At 43.1% G+C, this 22,025-nt stretch overlaps 1 protein-coding gene across 3 annotated transcripts in view; it reads right to left on the bottom strand.

The window, feature by feature from the left end:
- LOC110569393 (zinc finger protein 722-like) overlaps window positions 1-21,604 on the bottom strand; it is a 79,772-nt gene extending 58,168 nt beyond the window's left edge. For 2 of the 3 annotated variants that reach the window (XM_064362704.1, XM_064362703.1), the window contains exons 1-2: window positions 3,302-3,493; window positions 818-924 (exon numbers count right to left, since the gene is read on the bottom strand). The gene's annotated coding sequence lies outside the window, so the exon portion shown is untranslated. Of the gene's footprint in view, window positions 1-817; window positions 925-3,301; window positions 3,601-21,548 lie in introns of those variants that run through there. The other variant, XM_064362702.1, reaches the window with a different exon arrangement.
- Between the last annotated feature and the right edge of the window lie 421 nt (window positions 21,605-22,025).

Genomic DNA, 22,025 nt, shown 5'->3' with positions numbered 1-22,025 from the left:
CCTACTTTTTTGTAGAAATGTATTTATTTTTCTGTAGCTATAATGAGAAACATTTCTTCTATTTTTTTCTAAGGTAGGATTCCCAAAGCTAAGCCCTGAGATTCAGTTTGAAATCATGCTAAAATAGAACAGACCTCAGAATCTTCCTACATTCACTCTGCAAAATAAAAAAGGTAAATGAAAATTTTTAACCAATGGAATATAAAGCAAGATATTTTCTCTGAAATCTATCCCTTTCTTTCCTTAGAAACATTTGTGTTTTTTTATCTTTCAAGCTCTAATGACAAAATACATTATACAGTTAATAAAAATGGAAATAAGTGAACAAATATATTCAAGATGACAAACACAGGGAGAGGTGGTGCTGAGTGGAACACAAACATATTGGACTTGTGTGTCAATCAGTTGAGAGATTCCCCAACCCCACATCCTAAGGTACTTAATCACCACTCTCTCAGAAGGCAGTGCACTTGCCTCCTGTGTACCTGATGTGTATTTTCCTTTGTAAGTTCAGACACTACCTCATTAAGGTGGATTTTTCTTGCACTTTGGGATAGTTATTTTCCCTTCACAAGCCTGAGAGAAACCAGAGGACAAGATGCATGTGTGCCTTTTCTCCTTAGTACCAGCACCAACGTGTCTGCCAGGAAAGGAAGCTGGGACTGAGAGAAAAAAAAATCTTAATATTCAAAACAGTTAGCTTTTTAGAGAAAATGTATATCAGGAAACTGCTCTCAGCAAAAGGGCATCTAGCTGTTTCCCTAAGATGCTCCACCCAACACCTCAGGCTCTCTACTGGGAGAGAGCTGATACTCACCAGACACTCCAAGAGACAGGGCCACTGTGAGCATCTTGGGTCATCCCCAGACAGTTGTAAAACCCAGAACCAGGAAAATACAGAAGAGTTGCTGAGGATGCATCACCCTGCAAAGGTACCAGAAAGCAACCTCAACCCAAAGAAATTTTGTTAAGGTGTGTGCCTAGGCAAAATAAACAGAGAGGTGCAAAGATTTGTTACAGTATTGTCAGGTAATTATTCTTTACTTTTCGTTCATGTGAAATGTTCATAAACAGAAAAATAAGAGGCAACCACCACCCTGTGAAACAAAAATAAACAATTAAAATATTGTGTTTGTTCTAAAACCAAATAAAGGATTAATAGTTGATAACGCTGTGATTTGGGAAAGGGATAATTGGCATTTGGGAATGTGAGTCATGAATTGGAAATTTAGTTTCCTTTTTGTTTTTTTTGAGACAGAGTCTAGCTCTGCTGCAAGGCTGAAGTGCAGTAGCACCAACTTGGCTCACTGCAATCTCCACCCCCTGGGTTCAAGAGACAATGCTGGCCAGGATGGTCTCGATCTCCTGACCTCATATCTGCCCACCTCAGTTTCCCAAAGTGCTGGGATTATAGGCATGAGCCACCTCACCTAGCTGGAAATTTAGAATTTTCTACAGGCCCTAGAACAGCTAGGCTAGGAGAACAAGTATGGATTTGGAGATCCTGCTTGACATACGTTTGAAAAATGCAGGGAAAACCAGTCCCCCTGTGAAGCATTAAAATAATTAAATGGCTCACAATTTGACTAAAATGGCCATAGTGCCCTGGGATTCTACCTGAGGAAACCTAACTATGTCAAAGAAATTTCCTGTGAATTATTAACTTAGAGAAAAACAAAACTTAGGCTTAACCAATCACAAACTGCCAATAAAACTCTGACTACATAACCAGGACACTTCCACCTGACGTGTGCAGATACAATATATAAGTATACTCAGTCAAGTATTAAATGTGGTTTACTTCCTCATGCTTCTTTCTTCCTCATGCCTTTTCTTCAAGTCCCACCTTTGAGCCCACAAACAACAAACCACAGCTGGGTGCTCTCTGATTCATAAATTGGTGTTTGGGCAAATATATGTTTTGTATTAATTCATTCCTGCATTGCTATAAGGAAATACATCAGACTGGATAATTTATAAGAAAATTGTTTTAACTGGCTCATGTTTCCACAAGCTGTACAGAAAAAAAAAACACCAGCATCTGCTTCTGGGAAGGACACATGGTGGAAAATCATGGTGGAAGGCAAAGCAGGAGCTTCCAACTAGGGCAAGGGGGATGAGAAGTGGTATACAACTTTTTTGGTTTGAAACAGAGTCTGGCTCTGTTGCCCAGGTTGGAGTGCAGTGGCCTGATGTCGGTTCACTGCAACCTCCGCCTCCCAGGTTCAAGCGATTCTCCTGCCTCAGCCTCCTGAGAAGCTGGAACTACAGGCGCATAACACCATGCACGGCTTATTTTTGTATTTTTAGTAGAGACCGAGTTTCATCATGTTGGCCACGATGGTTTTGCTCTCCTGACTTTGTGATGGGGGTGGTATACACTTTCAATGACAAAATCTCCCGAAAACTTCTATTGAAGAGACAATACCAAGAGAGGTGGTGCTAAACTATTCATGATAAATCCACCCCCATTATCCATTCACCTCCCACCAGGTCCAACCTCCAACACTGAGGATTACATTTCAATTTGAGATTTTGGCTGGGAAACACTTCCAAATTATATCACTGCTTACTTTCTAAAGATGCTTCAACTTAGGCCGGGGCAATGGCTCAGGCCTGTAATCCCAGAACTAACGAAGGCCCAAGGCAGGTGGATCACTTGAGCTCAGTAGTTCCAGACCAGCCTGAGCAACACAGCAAAACTCCATCTCTATAAAAATTACAAAACTTAGCCAAGCGTAGTGGCACACGCCTGTAGTCCCAGCTACTTAGGGTCTGGGGTGGACGAATCACCTAGGCCCGGGGAGGTGGAGGCTGCAGTGAGCCCTGATTATGCTACTGCAGTCCAGCCTGTGGGACAGAGTGAGACACTGTCTCCAAAAAAAAAAAAAAAATCAATTTAATTTTTAAGAGGAGAAAGCTGGGACTGGGGGAGCCTCACGGACCACTACTTCTTCCCCGGTAAAACTCCGGACTCCATGTGGGAACTGCTTCCCCTTATTCCCTCCAATGGTCCCCACACAATCTGAAAGAGACTTGCGGTCGCACAGAGCTACCCAGAAAGGACTCTAGGCTGGGGAGTACTTCGCGTTTAAGGAAGGGGGTAAGACGCTTGGGGTTTTGGCTGCTGGGTCAGCCCCTAATCTGCGACGGAGGGAACGGAGGGCCGAGCTGTGCCAGCGGGAACTCGGGTCTGCAGACTCCAGAGCTGACCACGAGGCCCAGATCCCACCGCAGCCGGTTCCCACCGGATTCAAACACCCTCCTCCCCCTTCTCAGGACGCCCACCCTGTGTACTCACCGTTTTCCAGCCTCTGAAGGTTCCGGTGTCCTCCCTAGGGATCTCCCAGTACCTGCAGGTCACAGGATAACAGGGTCTGTGGTAGCCTTACCCCGGAGTTGCTGGCGCAGAGAAGACGGAACAATGGAGACAAGAACTGAACTCAGGGGCCCACACCCTTCCAGATTGCAAAGGCCGCCTCTTCCTCTCTGTCTGCGAACCTGATTGGACAGTTTTCACGCTGGCATCACAGGTTAGCTGGGGCACCAGGCTCCACCCCTTCAGGCCCTGAGTGACAGGCGACGTAACCAGAACCTGGGCTGAATGAGGGGAGAGAGGCAGGTTTTTGGTTGCAGCGTTTTCAGAGATTCCTACTTCTGCTGGGACCTGGCCCTGCCTGAGGAGTATTTGCATTTAACCTTGCACGTATCATTATATCACTTTCTGAATTATAGTTGTGTGTGTAAATATGTATACACTTACAGAGTACACATATGTTACTCTCAAATTAAAACAATACAATGGAAATTATTCGAAAGTTTCAGATTTTATAACCTTCCTGGCCTCCGGTCTTCTGAGCCGGAAGCCTGAGCTTTAGAAAAGGTGGCAATGGGAGCTGGGGGCGGGCGGCGGGGCGGATCAGGACCGCGCACAGGGCTGCGGGGCCGGAGACAGAGACTAAGCCGGTTGAGCGCCGTGGAGGGGCTGCGTCGGGTGCTGGCACTCTGGAAGCACTTCCATATCAAAGTGAATCGGGCGGATGAGGCACAGCTGGCGCTGCTGACCATACAGCCGCAGGAAAAGCTCTGCTACCTAAGCGCCCAGCCGGTGGCCTGAGCAGTAGCTCCCGGGAGCGCGCCTTCTACTACCACGCGGAGGCTGGACAACCACTCGACCGTGCGCCCGCGCCTGCAGGAAAGCTGATGCTACTGCTGATCAGCGACCCAAGGTAGTCTGGGCTGGAGGAGGGAGAGCTGTGAGCCGGGGATCTGGGTGCTGGCTAAAGAAACAGGAGGGGGTAGGGCGCATTTTTGGAAGGCACCTCTCCCGCCTCCAGGGGGGCCTAGACGTCACTACAGGGTTTCGGGGCCCAGGTGGACGGGGGAACACTGGCCTGCCTGGCGGACGCACACTGCTTCCGACATTCCCGCTGGAGCCCCAGCCTCTGACACTGACCTAGAACATTGCTGCTCCGCCCAGCCTATCAGGAGGGAGCCTTGAGCCTTCCAGCTCTACTACTGTGTGACTTACAGGCTGTTGCTCCCCTCTTGGAACCCCGAGAGTCCTGTCTTCAGTGGGAAGCACTACGCCATTTTGGAAGGCTCCCATGGGCAGCCAGAAAGCATCACATACAGAGGGAAAGGGAAAGGAACTCTGGGGCATCTTTTCTTTTGCCCAGGACATTCTCCCATCCACACTTTTGTCCAAGACGTGCCCCCTGCCTGGAGCACTTTTCAATCTCTTCTCTGCAGCTCCAATTCACCTGGGATTGCAGCCTCGTTCAGGAAGTCTTCCCAATTTTTTTTCCCCCAGGTTGAAAGCTCTTAGCCTTCTTTGAGGCCTTCACAAGGCCTGTGAGCAGTGAACAGCCCTGGCTGGGAGTGCAGCCCGTCCTGCCCAAACTCTCAAATGACTAAGTGTGGCGATATGGTCATCCCAGCGCCTTCTCGGCTCACCAACTGTGCCCCATCTCCACCTCCAAATACCTTCACAGGAGGCACTTGTCCTCATCCCCTTGGCGGTTTTCTCTTTCCCCTTAAATCCTGATGCCTCACCGCTTGCATGGGATCTTGAGGCCTTGAGAAAAGTAGTCTAAAGGGCAAAGCGGACGCGGATCTGGGAGTGGGGAACTGTGCAGAGGTGTGGGAGGTCATCACAGTGCCTTGCGGGAGGATATGTTGTGGGAATTCCGGGTGGAGACTTTCAGGGCACTATGCAGGGTCTCTAAGCACTAAGATTATAGGTGTGAACCACCACATACAGTCTAAGAACTGCTTTTAGTGTTTTCTGTATAATGTATATCTGCTGGGAACAAATTGCTTCAGTTTTTATTTATCTGAAATGTCTTTATTTCACCTTTATTTCTAAAAGATACTGTTTTGGGCATAAGATTCTGGTGAATAGTTTTTTCCTTTGTACATTGGACAAAGAAGTTATAAAGGGAGTGGAAAGTTTTCAAGAGGACAAGCAAATTGAGACCTAAGAATACTGACTGGATTAGGCAACAAGGTCATAGTAATGATGGCTGGTGATAGATTGGAGTAGGTTAGAGATACCATAAATTATTACAATTAAAGACAGTAGAAACAATGAGATACTATCCTACAACAGTCAGAAGTCTATTATTAAAATGCCAAAATCTAACAGATGTTGGTGAGGTTGTGGAGAAAAAGGAATGCTTACGTACTGCTGATGAGAATGTAAATTAGTTCATTCACTGTTGAAAGCAGTTTGAAGATGTCCCAAAGAACTTAAAACAGAACTACTGCCTGACCCAGCAATCTCATTACTGGGTATACATTCAAAGAAAATTAAATTATTCTACCAAAAAGGAACATGCACTGACATGTTCATTGCAATTGCAATTCACAGTAGCAAATTCTCTCAGCACTTTTCACGTTTATTTTGATTTCTGACTCTATAGACTGTGGGTGTTTTGATTTTACTTTTCTAAGGTATCTCTCTTGCTCACTTTTAGATTTCTTCTTTCTCTTGCTGTTAGGAAGTTTGAATGTTATTTCTATTAAGTTTTTTTTTATCTTTTTTTGATACACTGCAGTTTTGAATTCAAGGGCTTATGTTTAGTTTGAACTTAGATATTTGTAAATTACCATTAATATTGTTGCTTATATTTTTTATTGTAGTGAAAGAAATAGGCATTATTTACTCCTCCTTATAGATTTCACCTGGTTAAAACTATATTTATATTTTACAAAATTTTGTCCCTTTTTATAGTAGTTGGCTGTATTTATTACACTCAATATTCCAGTTCATTAGTTTTCTAATTTCAATTTATAGGTTAACTCACACACTGTGTATTAACTTGATATTCTTTTTTGCTGTTGTTCAAATATGCTTTTAACTTGAGATAGTCTCACTCTTACCCAGGCTGGAGTGCAGTGACATGATATTGGCTCACTGCAACCCCCACCTCCCAGGCTCAAGGGATCCTCCCACCTTACCCTCTCAAGTTGCTGGGACTACATGTGCATACCACCATGCCTGGCTAATTTTTTTAGAGATGTGGCCCAGGCTATTCTCAAACTCCTGAGCTAAACTGATTCACCTTCCTCAGCCTTCCAAAGTGCTGGAATTATAAGCATGAACCACTACACCTGGCCTTAAATTTTATAGCTTCTTGTTCTTTTCACAAAAATAATATTAATTTTGTAATGTATTTATGTAAACATTTTAAACATAATTTCAATAAGAAAAGCTATTGAATTTTTTTTTCCGCATACCTCCTCATTTCTTTTTGTCCATCAGTTTCTAATTTGGTTCTCACTTTTGGAAAATATTACATTTTGGGTTTTTGTGGTTCTGTTATTTTTGTGTTTATTTTATTTTCCCTGGGAGCAAGATGAACAACCACATAGATTTGATATCCTTGTGAACAGTCACTATTAGAATTAGGCACATGCTTCTTAGGTCTACTACTCCTCTGGATTGTTCTCTTGATTTACTTCTGTTCTGTGAGATTCTTGTATTTTCCTTTAACTCTGTTTTGCACTTTAAGTGTTTTTGTAACTTCTTGAGAATTTTTAATTGTCTACATTAAAATATTTAAGAATATGTAGCATTTTTTCTAAAGTTGCAAATATCCACAGCACTTTATGAGATATCCCAAGCTTCTTCACCCAGAATATGCATCTCTCTCAAATATGCCATGTGGTAATAGTAACTGTAAAGGTTAATTTATTTGATTCTTAAAAGTTTATCTTGGCTGGGCGCGGTGGCTCACGCCTGTAATCCCAGAATTTTGGAAGGCTGAGGCGGGCAGATCATGAGGTCAAGAGATAGAGACCATCCTGGCCAACATGGTGAAACCCTGTCTCTACTAATAAATACAAAAATTAGCTGGGTGTGGTGGTGTGCACATGTAGTCCCAGCTACTTGGGAGGCTGAGGCAGGAGAATTGCTTGAACCCAGGAGGTGGAGATTGCAGTGAGCTGAGGTCATGCCATTGCACTCCAGCCTGGCTCCTGGTGATGGAGTGAGACTCTGTCTCAAAAAAATAAATAAATAAAACATTAATCTTATGTTTTACATGTATTTCTGAAAATATAACTTACTGCAGTGAACTAAATTGAACTGAATACAGCAAAAATTACTGTTTTGTTGTTGTTGTTGTTTGTTTTTAAAAAAATGTTAAGTTATCATGGATAGAAATATTCACCTGAATTCAGGTCTTTTCACTCCAGTAACCATGATGCCTTTGTAGCATATTATTGAATTTTTTTTTTTTTTAAACTGCCATGTTGACTTCAGAGCCTGACTTTATAAAAATAATTTGTGTCTGGGCACAGTGGCTCACACCTTTAATCCCAGCACTTTGGGAGTCCGAGGTGGGCAGATCACGAGGTCAAGAGATTGAGACCAGCCTGGCCAACATGGTGAAACCACATCTCTAATAAAATTACAAAAATTAGCTGGGTGCAGTAGTGGGTACCTATAGTCCCCGTGGTAGCTGCCTGTAGTCCCAGCTACTGGAGGCTGAGGCAGGATAATAGCTTGAACTCAGGAGGCAGAGGTTGCAGTGAGCTGAGATTGCACCACTGCAGCCTGGCCACAGAGTGAGACTCGGTCTCAAATAATAGTAATAATAATTTGCTTGCATTTTCTGTTTTATAAATTAATTAAAAGAGACAAATATAATTTGTATGTGGCTAGGTATTTCTAGTGTCATTTCAGTTGCCTAGAAAATACAACCTTTTGGATTTCTACTTATAAAGTCAATGACATTGTTAAAATTAAAATCTGAGCGTTTATTATTTCCCCTCTGGTATTGGAATATAATCTATATCTTCTGTTTCCTAATGAAGAATGCTATCCATCTGTCTCTGTGCCTAGTTAGCCAAAATTTCTAATAATGTTATGTAACATTTATATGTTCATTTAGTTACTGTACATCAAAACATTTGAGTTCATTCTTAATGTTACCTAATATTATTGTAAATGCGTTAATCTATCTTTTTTATGTATTTCTGTTTTATACATGTTGAACCCTTAGGTATTGTTTATGTGTGTGAATTACTTAGAATAATCCCTAATACTTTGTAGAGGATACTAAGTACTAACTTCTCTGATTCATTAAATTTCTACTTGTTCATATCATGTTTCATTTAGCAAATTATTTTTTATTTCTTATTAAAATTTTATTTTCTATTCTATCTATATGTAAAAGATGAGATAGGCTAATGTGCCATATAGATAAAATTTAATCTCAAGTGGCACGCTTAATGGTTTTCTTTTAGAGAGATAGCTTTTCTGACTCAGGCAATAAATGCAAGTGATAAGTACAGCAGTTATAGTCATTTTCTCAATTCTAAAACACGTGAAGCTTTGGATAATTTATTGATTTTCCCAAAGCTTTATTCTCCTATGTTAATCTTTCTGAATCTTTCATTGCAACTGCCTAGAAAATCTAGAAACATAGAATATTACAAATCAAAATAAATACCTTGACAGGCTCAAAATAACCAAGGAAACTCTAGACAAATAGAATATGTGAGTAGACCTATAACACAATATTTATTATTATTATTATTATTATTTTTGAGATGGAGTTTTGCTCTTGCTGCCCAGGCTGGAAAGCAATGGTGCAATCTCGGCTCACCGCACCTCCACCTCCCGGGTCCAAGCAATTCTTCTGCCTCAGTCTCCGGAGTAGCCGGAATTAAAGGCATGCATTACCATGCCCAGCTAATTTTGTATTTTTAGTAGAGACGGGTTTTCTCCATGTTGGCTAGGCTGATCTCAAACTCCCAACCTCAGGTGTTCCACTCACCTCAGCCTGTTAAAGTGCTGAGATTACAGGCATGAGCCAATGCAAGAAAAAGGATAGATATGAAACTTTAGCACATCAACAGACACTATAGATAATGCAACAGATTGTAGAAAATATGTGCAGTATGTTAAACACACAGGGATACATAGAGAGAGTTCCTACTAGTCAAAAGATAAAAGTAGGGAGAGGTGTGGATAGTTAATGGGTACAAACAACATAGAAAGCTCAGCTAGGTGGCTCACACTTGTAATCCCAGTACTGTGGGAAGCCAAGGCAGCAGATCAGTTGGGACCAAGAATTTAAGACTAGCCTGGCCAACATGGTGAAACCCTGTCTCTATAAAAAATTTTAAAAATTGGACAAGTATGACGGCTCATGCCTATAATCCCAGTACTTTGGGAGGCTGAGGCGGGAGGATCACCTGAGGTCGGGAGTTTGAGACCAGCCTGATCAACATGGAGAAACCCCGTCTCTACTAAAAATGCCAAAAAAATTTAGCCAGGCATGGTGGCACATGCCTGTAATTCCAGCTACTCAGAAGGCTGAGGCGGGAGAATTGCTTGAACCCAGGAGTCAGAGGTTTAAGTGAGCCAAGATTGCACCATTGCACTCCAGCCTGGGCAACAGGAGCAAAACTCTGTCTCAAAAAAAAAAAAAAAATCTATTTGGCTGGGCATGGTGGCACACACCTGTTATCTCAGTACTTTGGGAGGCCAAGACATGAGGATCACTTGGGCTCAAGAGTTTGAGACCAGCCTTGGCAACACGGTGAGACACCAGCTCTACAAGAAATACAAAAAATTAGCCAGGCAGGGTGACATATGCATCTGGTCCCAGCTATTCAGGAGGCTGAAGTAGGAGGATTGCTTAAGCCCAGGAGGTCAAAGCTGTAGTGAGTGGTGACTGTTCCACTGCACTCCAGCCTCCTTTTTTTCTTTTGAAGACAAAGTCTCACTCTGTTACCCAGGCTGGCGTGCAGTGGCATGATCTCGGCTCACTACAACCATCACCTCCTGGGTTCAAGTGATTCTCCTGCCTCAGCTTCCTGAGTAGCTGGGACTACAGGTGCACATCACCACACCCAGCTAATTTTTGTAGTTTTAGTAGAGACAGTTTTGCCATGTTGGACAGTGTTAGTCTTGAACTCCTGACCTCAGGTGATCTACCCACCTCAGCCTACCAAAGTGCTGGGATTATATGTGTAAGCCATCGCACCCACCTGCCTATCAGCCTCTTTTGTTTTTTGAGACCCTGTCACCGCTACCAAAAAAAAAAATATTTTTACTATAAAGAGATTTGAAACAAGTCAAAATAAGAAAAAAATTGCATATGTCAAAACAAAGACAGGCAAAGACATGAACAATTAGAAATATGAGTATCTTGAAAACCCAAAAGGGCTGGGTGTGGTGGCTCACACCAGCATTTTGGGAGGCTGAGGTGGGAGGATCACCTGAGGCCAGGAGTTTTAGACCAGCCTGGCCAACATGGTGAAACACCATCACTACTAAAAATACAAAAAAGTGAGGTGGGCGTGGTGGTGTGTGTCTGTAATCCTAACTTTTTTGAAGCCTAAAATGGAAGAATCAACAATTTGGAAGAGTCAGCTATTCCAGAGGCTCAGGTGGAAGGATCACTTGAACCCAGAAGGTGGAGGTTGCAGTGAGCCAAAATCATGCCACTGTACTCCCACCTGGGTGACAGAGCAAGACTGCAAGACTCTGTCTCCAAAAAAAAAGAAAAAAAAAAAGAAAGAATGAATAAAAGGATGTATTTGATAGCACAAATGGGTGATTACCATCAATAATTTAATTGTACATTTAAAAATAACTACCAATATAATTGAATTGTTTATAACACTTACAATGAATGCTTGAGGGGATGAATTTACCATTTTACATGATGTGATTATAATGCATTGCATGCCCATATCAAAACATCTCATGTACTGAATAAATATACACACCTACTACACATCCATGAAAAATAAAATATTTTTTTTTAAAATAAAGCCAGGTATCATGGCTCACACCTGTAATCCCAGCACTTTGGAAGTTGAGGCAGGCAGATTACTTGAGGTCAGGAATTCCAGACCAGCCTGTGCAATGCAGCAAAACCCTGTCCCTATAAAAAATATAAAAATTAACTGGTCATGATGGCTCAGACTTGTGGTCCCAGCTACTCAGGAGGCTGAGGTGGGAAGATCACCTCAGCTTGGGAAATTGAGGCTGTAGTTAGCAAGATCACTCCAACCTGGATGACAAAGTGATCTGTCTGAAAAAAAAAAGGCTCAGTGCAGTGGCTTACACCTGTAATCCCAGCACTTTGGGAGGCTGAGACAAGAGGATCACTTGAAGCCAGAAGTTCAAGACCAGCCTGGCCAACATGGCAAAATCCATCTCTACTAAAAATATAAAAATTACTTCAGCCAGGTGTGGTGGCTCACACCCGTAATCCCAATACTTTGGAAGGCCAAGGTGGGCAGATCACTTGAGGTCAGGAGTTCGACTAGCCTGGTGAACATGGTGACACCTTGTCTCTACTAAAAACACCAAAAATTAGCCAGGCAAGGTGACAGGCACCTGTAATCCCAGCTACTTGGGAGTCTGACACAGGAGAATTGCTTGAACCCAGGAGGCAGAGTTTGCAGTGACCCAAGATCACGCCATTGTACTCCAGCCTGGGCAACAAAGTGAGACTGTCTAAAAAAAAAAAATTACTTCAATTTCCATTTATGTATCCTCAGCAAACTAACAGGAACGGAAAACCAAATACCACATGTTTTCACTTATAAGTAGGGGCTGAACAATCAGAACACATGGACTCAGGGAGGGGAACAATACTCACTAGGATCTGTGTGAGGGTGGGGAGAACATCAGGATAAACAGCTAATGCACGTGGGGCTTAATACGTAGGTGATGGGTTAATAGGTGCAGCAAACCACCATGGGACACATTTATGTAACAAACCTGTACATCCTGCATGTGTATCCAGGAAATTAAAATTTAAATTTTTAAAAAACACAAAAATTATCTGGGCATGGTGGCAGCTGCCTATAATCCTGCCTCCTTGGGAGGCTGAGGCACGAGAACCACTTGAAGCTGGAAGGCAGAGACTGCAGTGAGCTGAGATCACGCCACTGCACTCCAACTTGGACAACAGAGTGAAGCTCTGTCTCAAAAAATTATAATAATTTAAAAAATGTTTTCAGAGAATAAGTGTAGCTTTGATACAAAAAGAAAAACTAAAAAAGGTGGGGGGAAGGGGGGAGAATGGGAAGAAAAAAGCCCAGTTACAAAATAAGCAAAGAATAAGCAATTCCACTGAAAGAAATACCGCCGAAAAAGAAATAAAAAGATGTTCAAACTCACAATTTGGAAAATGCAAATTAAACAGTTTTTGGTCCATTAGTAAAAATGTACAAGATTGATAATACCCAAGTATTGGCAGGTATGTAGAGATATAGGCACTTTCATAAACTGCTGGTGTAATGCAGCACACATGGTACATAGCCTGTATGAAGGGCACCTTGGAAGTATCTATCAAAACTGAAAATATGCAAATCTTTTAACTAACAATAATGAGTCTCTACAGGTATACTAGATGCAAATAATAATAATAATAATAATAAGGGATGTTCATTTTAGTGTTGCTGGTAACTGCAAAAATATAGGACAACTTGAATGTCCATGAATAAAGTTAAACAGTTAACATTGAAATAAATTTCAGTAATTCAAACTGAAATACAGTCAGCTGTTAAAAACGATGTACTTACAGGATCTCGAAGGCACTGATAAGTTTTTTTTTAAAGCTGCATAACAACGTACATTGTCATTTCCTTTATGTAAAAAAAAACATAATAAATAGGTATATAAATTATAGAAAAAGAAAACCCTGTCTCTACTAAAAATATAATAATTAGCTGGGCAAGGTGATGGGCACCTGTAGCCCCAGCTACTCAGTCGGCTGAAGCAGAAGAATTGCTTGAACCTTGGAGGTGGAGGTTGCACTGAGCTGAGATCACACCACTGAACTCCAGCCTGGGCAACAAGAGCAAAACTCCATCTCAAAAAAATAAAAAAAATAGGCCAGGCATGGGATCACGCCTGTAATCCCAGTACTTTGGGAGGCCAAGGTGAATGGATCATCTGAAGTCAGGAGTTTAAGACCAGCCTGGCCAACATGGTGAAACCCCATCTCTACTAAAAATACAAAAATTAGCCAGGCTTGGTGGTGGGCACCTATAATCCCAGCTACTTGGGAGGCTGACACAGGAAAATTGCTTCAACCTGGGAGGCAAAGATTACAAATGAGCTGAGATTGGGTCACTGTAATCCAGCCTGGGTGACAGAATGAGACTCCGTCTCAAAAAATTAATGAATAAAAATAAATACATAAAATGAGATCACTTGTCTTTTCTTTTAGCAACAGTGTCTCACTCTCCCTCTGCCACCCAGGCTGGAGTACAGTGGAATGATTTAGCTCACTACAACTTCAAACACCTGGGCTCAAGGGATCTTCCCACCTCAACCTCCCAAGTAGCCAGGACTGCAGGCGCATGCCACCAGGCCCAGCTAATTTTTTTAAACTTTTGGTAAAAAATTAGCCAGGGCTGGGCACAGTGGCTCACATCTGTAATCCCAGCAATTTGGGAGGCTGACGTGGGTGGATCACCTAAGGTCAGGAGTTTGAGACCAGCCTGGCCAACATGGTAAAACCCACCTCTACTAAAAATACACAAATTAGCTGGGTGTGATGGCACATGACTGTAATCCCAGCTACTTGGGCTGAGGCAGAAAAAGCTTGAACCCAGGAGGCAAAGGTTGCAGTGAGCTTAGATTTCACCACTGCATTCCAGCCTCGGTCACAGGGTGAGACTCCATCTTAAAAAAAAAATTAGTAGTGGGTGCCTGTAATCTCAGCTACTCAGGAGACTGAGGCAGGAGAATTGCTTCAACCTGGGAGGCAGAGGTTGCAGTGAACTGAAATTATGCCACTGCACTCCAGCCTGGGTGACAGAGTGAGACTCTGTCTCAAAAAAAAAAAATTTTTGGTATAAGCCAGGCAGGTGACTCACACATGTAATCCCTGCACTTTGGGAGGCTGAGGCAGGCAGATCAGCTGAGATCGAGAGTTCAAGACCAGCCTAGCCAACATGGTGAAACCCTGTCTCTACTAAAAATAAAAAAAATTAGTCAGGTATGGTGGGGCATGCCTGTAGTCCCAGCTACTTGAGAGGCTGAAGCATGAGAATCACTTGAACCCAGGAGGTGAGGATTGCATTCCAGCCTGGGCGATGGAGCAAGACTGTGTCTCAAAAAAACAAAACAACAAAACTGCATGTATTTCTTTTTTCTCTTCTTTCAGACAGAGTGTCTGTCAGTCACCTACCCTGGACTGCAGTGGTGGGATTATGGCTCACTGCAGCCTCAACTTCCCAGGCTCAAGCAACCTTCTTGCCTCAGCCTCCTAAATAGTTGGGACTGCAGGTATATGCCACCAGATGCCAGCTAATTTTTAAAACTTTTATATAGAGATAGGGTTTTGCCATCTCACTGTACCCAGGATGGTCTTGAACTTGTGGGCTCATGCAGTCCACCCACTTGGGCCCTCCAAAGTGCTGAGGTTACAGCTATCAGCCACCACACTCAGGTTAATATGTATTATAATGCAGTTGTACAGCTCCACTTTTGTCTAACACAGAGAAGCATTTACTAAAATGGGCCAGCAGTGCAGCTGAAGACAGAAAGATTAAACAGTAATATAGCAAACCAAATATAGGAAACACCTAAATAAAACACCTGAATCACTTATCCTTAGTACCAGCAGGTGGTATAAGTACAGTTTAAGGTAATCAAGTAATCAGTTTGTACTCTATCAGCTATCAGTAAATAGCCTCTTGACAAAACTGGTTTTCCAAAATTAGTTGAGAACACCTATAACTCTATATATAGTAATTATCAAATATAACTTGGCAATGTGATACAGTACAAGGAATAGTTAATTGGAAACCAGGACACCTGGGACGTTGCAGCTGTGTGACTTTGGGTAAGTCATTTAAAAGCTCTCTAGATTTGCTGGGCTCAATGGCTCATGCCTGTAATACCAGAACTTTGGGAGGCCGAGGTGGGTGGATCACCTGACGTCAGGAGTTCAAGACCAGCCTGACCAAGATGGCGAAACCCTATCCCTACTAAAAATACAAAAATTAGCCCAGCGTGGTGGCAGGCACCTGTAGTACCAGCAACTTGGGAGGCTGAGACAAAAGAATTACTTGAACCTGGAAGGCAGAGGTTGTTGCGAGCCGAGATCCTGCCACTGCACTCCAGCCTAGGTGACAGAGCAAGACTCCATATCCAAAAAAAAAAAAAAAAAAGGGCTGGGCACAGTGGCTCATGCCTGTAATCCCAGAACTTTGGGAGGCCAAGGTGGGTGGATTACAAAGTCAGGAGATCGTGACCATCCTGGCCAACATGGTGAAACCCTATCTCTACTAAAAATACAAAAATAAGCTGGGCATGCTGGCACACGCCTACATGCAGTCCCAGCTACTTGGGAGGCTGAGTCACAAGAATCCCCTGAACCCAGGAGTCAGAGGTTGCAGCGAGCCAGGATTACAGCATGGCACTCCAGCCTGGTGACAGAGTGAGACTCTGTCTAAAAAAAAAAAAAAAAAAAAAAAAATCTAGGCTTTAGTTTCCTCAGTTAAAATGAATGGAATAGACTGATTGACCTCTAAGTATTCTAGTAAGTCTAGGACTGATTATCAATACCTCATTAGTGGTATTTATCATTTTCACTTAGGTTTTTTGTGGTTCTTTCTTTTTTTCAGTAGAAATAGGGTCTCATTCTCTTGGCCAGGCTGGTCTTGAATTCCTAGCCTCAGCAATCCTCCCACCTTAGCCTCCCAAAGTGCTGGGATTACAGACATAATCTCACTTAGATTTTTAAACAAGCCATTTACAAAGATATAAAATTTGGGGGCAGAACATGGTGGCTCATGCCTATAATCCCAGCACTTTGGGAGTCTGAAGCAGGTCAATCATCTGAGGTCAGGAGTTCGAGACCAGCCTGGCCAACATGGTGAAACCCCATCTCTACTAAAAATACAAAAAATTAGCCAGGCATGGTGGCAGACACCTGTAATTTCAACTACTCGAGAGGCTGAGGCCAAGAGTGAAACTCTATCTCAAAAAACAAACAGGTCAGGTGCAGTGGCTCATGACCATAATCCCAGCACTTTGGAAGGCTGAGGTGGGTAGATCACCTGCAGTCAGGAGTTCAAGATCAACCTGGCCAACATGGCGAAACTCCATCTCTACTAAAAATACAAAAATTAGCTGGGTGCGGCAGCACACGCCTGTAATCCCAGCTACTCGGGAGGCTGAGGCAGGAGAATTGCTTGAACCTGGGGGGTCAGAGGTTGCAGTGAGCTGCATGGCACCACTGCACTCCAGCCTGGGTGAGAGAGCAAGACTCTGTGTCAAAAAATGAAAAATAATACAAAGATATAAAATTTGAATTTCAACTAGAAAATTGTATTATGGCCTTTGGAATATAGAATGAAAAAAAAAAAACCTCTACACAAATATATATAAACATGTGACACATACATCCATTTCTCTCAATATAAAATAGCTACAGTATGAAAATATGTTTGACTAAATGCCTTAAAGTCTGTTGTAATAACATTTCCCCTATATATAAATACAGATAACCATTTCCACTACTAAAATGATCACTTGCTGGAAGCTTTTACAAAATATGTAATTGCTTGTTATGACTATTTTCCCAAGCATAGCTCCCTATACAATTATACACAGCAGGAATATGATAATTTACTAAATTCTCTATGTAAAAATACAAATTTCATATTTAGCATAATGCTAACATTTACATTAGTTTCTCCTCATGTAGTATAAATATCTGGGGGAGAAAATCTATGAATAAAAAAACAGATACCACTATCCATTTATACCTTCCAAGTCCCACCCAGAATTCTGGTCTCCTGGCCAATTCCACATGCAACCTCTCCCCACTTCCTCCATACCAAGACTACCTTCCTCCCTACAAAAGAAAGAAATTCTTTCTTAGTGTCTTAAAATCAAATAAATTTCCAACACCAATCTCTAATCTACCATTTACTAGTTCAATAACTTTTGGTAACTTCCTGAATTTTTTAAGCCTCAGTTTTCTTATCTTTAAAACTAAAGGAACTAGTACCAGATGCAAAGCAGAATACTATTAATAAGATAAAATGAAGTAATGTGCCTGGCACATTAATAATCACTCAATGAATGTTAGCTACTATTATTATTGCCTCAAGACTGTTGTAACATTTATTTATTTATTTATTTTGAGACAGAATCTCATGCTGTTGCCTAGGCTGAAGTGTAGTGGCATGATTTCGGCTCACTGTAAACTCTGCTTCCTGGGTTCAACCAATTCTCCAGCCTCAGCCTCCCAAGCAGCTTGAATTACTGACATGTACCACCATGCCCAGCTAATTTTTGTATTTTTACTAGAGATGGGGTTTTGCCATGTTGGCCAGGCTGGTCTTGAACTCCTGACCTCAAGTGATCCATCTACCTCAGCCTTCCAAATTGTTGAGATTACAGGCCTGAGCTACTGTGCCTGGTCCATATTTATTTATATTTACAGTAAAAGAGTACTAAAAAAGACAATTAGGACCAGCTCATGCCTATAATCCCAGCACTTTGGGAGGCTGAGGTGGGAGGATCGCTTGAGCCCAGCAGCTTGAGATCAGCATGGGCAACATAAAGATCCTGTCTCTAGAAAAAGTACAAAAATTAGCCAAGTATCTATAGCCCCAGCTCCTGGAGCAGGTGAAAAGCAAGAGGATTGCTTAAACCTAGGAGACTGAGGCTGCTGTGAGCCATGATTATGCCACTGCACTCCAGCCTGTGTGACAGAGAACTCATTTTTTTAAATAAAGGGCTTAAATTTTGAACTGATCAGTAAATTTTCTCCTCAAATTTCCATTCTTTTATCTCTTCTGAGAAACTTACTCTGTGTTTCATTAATGCAGCACAGTTTATAATTTGCTTAATACTTTGTAACTGGGAAAATTATTAGGCTGGGCACAGTGGCTCAAGCCTGTAATCCAAGCACTTTGGGAAGCCAAGCTGCCAAGGCAAGAGGATTGATGGGTAACTAGCCAGACCACCCTAGGCAATGTAGCAAGACCTCATCTCTACAAAGAAATTTTAAAAATTAGCTGGGCATGGTTGCATGTACTTGTGGTCCTATCTACTCAGATGGCTGAGGTGGGAGGACAGCTTGGGTTCAGGAGGTTCAGATGGCAGTGAGCTGTGATGACACCACTGCACTCCAGTCTGAGCAACAGAGTGAAACCCTGTCTCAAAAAAAGAAAAGAAAAGAAATATTCTTCAGGAGGCTGAGGCAGGAGAATCACTTGAACCTGGGAGGTGGAGGTTGCAGTGAGCTGAGATTGTACCACTACACTCCAGCCTGGGCAACAGAGCAAGACTCCATCTCAAAAAAAAGAAAAGAAAATTCTTACTTTGGGAGGCTGAGGTGGGGTATCACTTGAGCCCAGGAGTTTGAGACCAGCCTGGCAACATAGCAAAACTCCATCTCTAAAAATAAATCAGCTGGGCATGGTGGCCCTCACCTGTAGTCCTAGCTCTATTCAGGAGACAGAGGTATGAGGATGGCTGGAGCCCATGAGGTTGAAGTTGCAGTGAGCCATGATCTTGCCGCTGCACTCCAGCCTAAGTAACACAGTGAGACCCTGTTGCAAAAAAAAAAAAAAAAAAAAAAGAGACAATTCATTGTCTTGTCAACAACTATATAAATTCTTCAGGGCCAGAACTTTGTCTCATACTTTCATGTTCACATATTGTGCTTATCACATTGTAAGTACTTTTTTCTCTATCAGTCTGCCCTCATAGGGTCTGAGCGATTCCAAGGCAAGTTCTACCTGTATTTGTATCCTGAAGGCTTAGTAATCAGACACAAAATAGGTCTCAATAAATTTTTTGGAGGGGATGGGGTCTTGCTCTGTAACCCAGGCTGGAGTGCAGTGGCAGGATCTCAGCTTACTGCAACCTCCATATCCCAGGTTCAAGTGATTCTCCTGCCTCAGCCTCCCAAGTAGCTGGGACTACAGGCACCCTCCACCACAGCCAGTTAATTTTACATTTTTATTAGAGACGGGGTTTCACCATGTTGTCCAGGCTGGTCTCGAACTCCTGACCTCAGGTGATCCTCCTCAGCCTCCCAAAGTGCTAGGATTACAGGCACGAGCCACCTCACTCAGCCAAGTCTCAGAAAATAGTAAGGGGATAAATGAATTAATCTTTTTTCCCTGCAGTGCCTTCCACAGTACTTTACACATAACAGGAATTCAGTAAAGCTTGTTATTTGATTCATGCAGAAATCTTTTGGGCTCAATCAGCACACAAAGCTTTGCGTTGCCTCAAAAAAACACTTCTACTTTAAAGTTTAGCTGCTGACATTACAAATTAGGTTTTACTCTAACATGTATGAAATAAATGGGTTCAGTGATTAACCACATCAAGACCAGTTCAAATTAAGAAGAATTTTAAAAGTCATTCTTTTTTTTCTTCTTTTTGACACAGAGTTTCGCTCTTGTTGCCCAGGCTGGAGTGCAGTGGCACAATCTCGGCTCACTGCAACCTCCACCTCCTGGGTTCAAGTGATTCTTCTGCCTTAGCCTTCGTGATAGCTGGCATTGCAGGCACAATCACGCCTGGCTGATTTTGTATTTTTTGAGTAGAGACGCTGTTTCATCGTTTTGGCCAGGCTGATCTCAAGCAATCCGCTCACCTTGGCCTCCTAAAGTGCTGGGATTACAGGTATGAGCCACCGTGCCCAGCCAAAAAGCCATTATTCTAATTAATGCGTTTGTGAACCTCAACATGAAAAAATCCAGTTATATAATCAAGAGAGATTATCCTTTCAAATTTATACCTACAAAAGATAGAAAAATGATCAGAAAGCTTGTATCTGTCGATTGAAATGACCCAGCAAAGTGGTCCACATCTGTTTCCAGAAAACAGTCCTTAAGACTCAAAGACTAGATGTTTTCCCCTCTCACTGATTTTAACTTCTGAGAGACACCTTTTATTTCAACATTGAGACATTCAAAACATGTTCTGTCTCCCAAAATAAAATCTCATTCATTTCTTAAAAGGCAAATAACTTGATAGGCACACTTTGGGAACAAATAGGTTTTACATTTAAATAACTAACACTATCCCTAGATTCAGTGTTCAGCTTGCTGCTGCAATTTAAAAAAAAAAAAAATTGGTTTTTAAGTTATATTTGTGGAAGGCTTAAGTGTCGTATTTCACATTTTTTCACCATATCACCTAAACTGATTTTACCTTGCATATATTTCATAAGTACACCGTAAAGGAATTATACAGTTGAATGAGCCTGGGAAGAAACGTCATCTTAACACACACCCCCTTCTTCCAACTCAACGAGCTTCAGGGGAAGCAACCTTTTTTTTTTTCTTAAGAATCGCTCTCTCCCGTTCGCCTCCCCACTCCCCACTCTGCGCTTTATTTTAGGGCAGCCATAGAACCATTCGTAGTTTCTCAGCCAAAAGGACCTTCCCAACTAATAGTAGTTCACCAGGACTCTCCTTTCGCATCTGTCCGTGGGGTATTTCTCCGGAAAGAAGGAAAGGAGGTGGTGACGGTCTAGGACACCACCATTCCCGCCACGCCATTTAGGACCCAGGTCCTGACGCGCGGTCCCCGACCAGCCTCAGGCAGAGCCCGGGGATCTGTAAAGGTCTGATCCCTTCTCCTCCCTCCACTCACCTAACCAGTGAAAAATCAAACTGGGCCCAACCAAACTGTGCTCTTATTCAACATACTCTCCTCCTCACTGTACCTCAATTCTTCCCACTTCTTTCCCTGTGTAGCCTGGCCCCTTTATCCAGTTCTGAGTCTCCGTAAACACCCTGCCCCCAACACACACACCCCTCCAAGCTCCAGCCCGCTCCCCTTGAACCCCACTACACCCGGGTCCCTCCCCCTGGACCTCCCAGCAGCTCTTGCCCTCCCCGCGTGCCCCAGACCAGACCGACGCCGCGTCCCTGTACCCACAGGTCCCAGGTCTCTCCCCACACGTCACACTCAGGTCCATTCCTCCCGCGACCCAACCTTCCCCACACCCCCTCCCCAGGCGCTACCCCCTGCACCCCGTTACCCCAAGCCCCGGCCCCCGCCAGGACGTCACACTCACCGCTCCAGCCACCGCATACTTAACCGCCGCGGCTGCTATAGCTACAGGGAGCCAAGGCAACCAGCTCTCGCGACACTTTCCTTGGCTACAGCGAGAGCAGACGAGAAGAGACTCTCGCAAGAAAGTAAATGAATCAGACTGGAAACTGCGAAGTGTATCTCGCGATAGCACTGTTTAAAATGGCTTCCTCAAGGCGTTTCACGGGTGGCCGGGAAAGGGATGGAGGTGGGGTGCAGGCGAGGATGAAGCTTAAGCTGGCCGGGAGTTGGAAAACGATTGCAGGCGGAACCGTCCCTTGGGGCTGAGGAAACAGCGTGGCGGATCCGACGCTGGGATAACTTTAGGGATATGGCCTTCTTTTCCCAATTGCCTAAAACTTAGAGCAGCGTCGCCTTTGGCGACCACCTGTGGAGTCTCTGGACCCTGCTTAGCTTCTGGGCTGTGGTGCTTCAGGCTGCTATGGTGTTCGGGGCTGCC

Source organism: Aotus nancymaae, unplaced genomic scaffold (genome assembly GCF_030222135.1).
Source record: "Aotus nancymaae isolate 86718 unplaced genomic scaffold, 86718_ANA_hifiasm-v0.15.2.pri h1tg000049l, whole genome shotgun sequence".
Classification (NCBI taxonomy): Eukaryota; Metazoa; Chordata; class Mammalia; order Primates; family Aotidae; genus Aotus; species Aotus nancymaae.
Note: the sequence above shows the minus strand (reverse complement) of the source record. Positions and strands in the feature narration are given on the sequence as shown.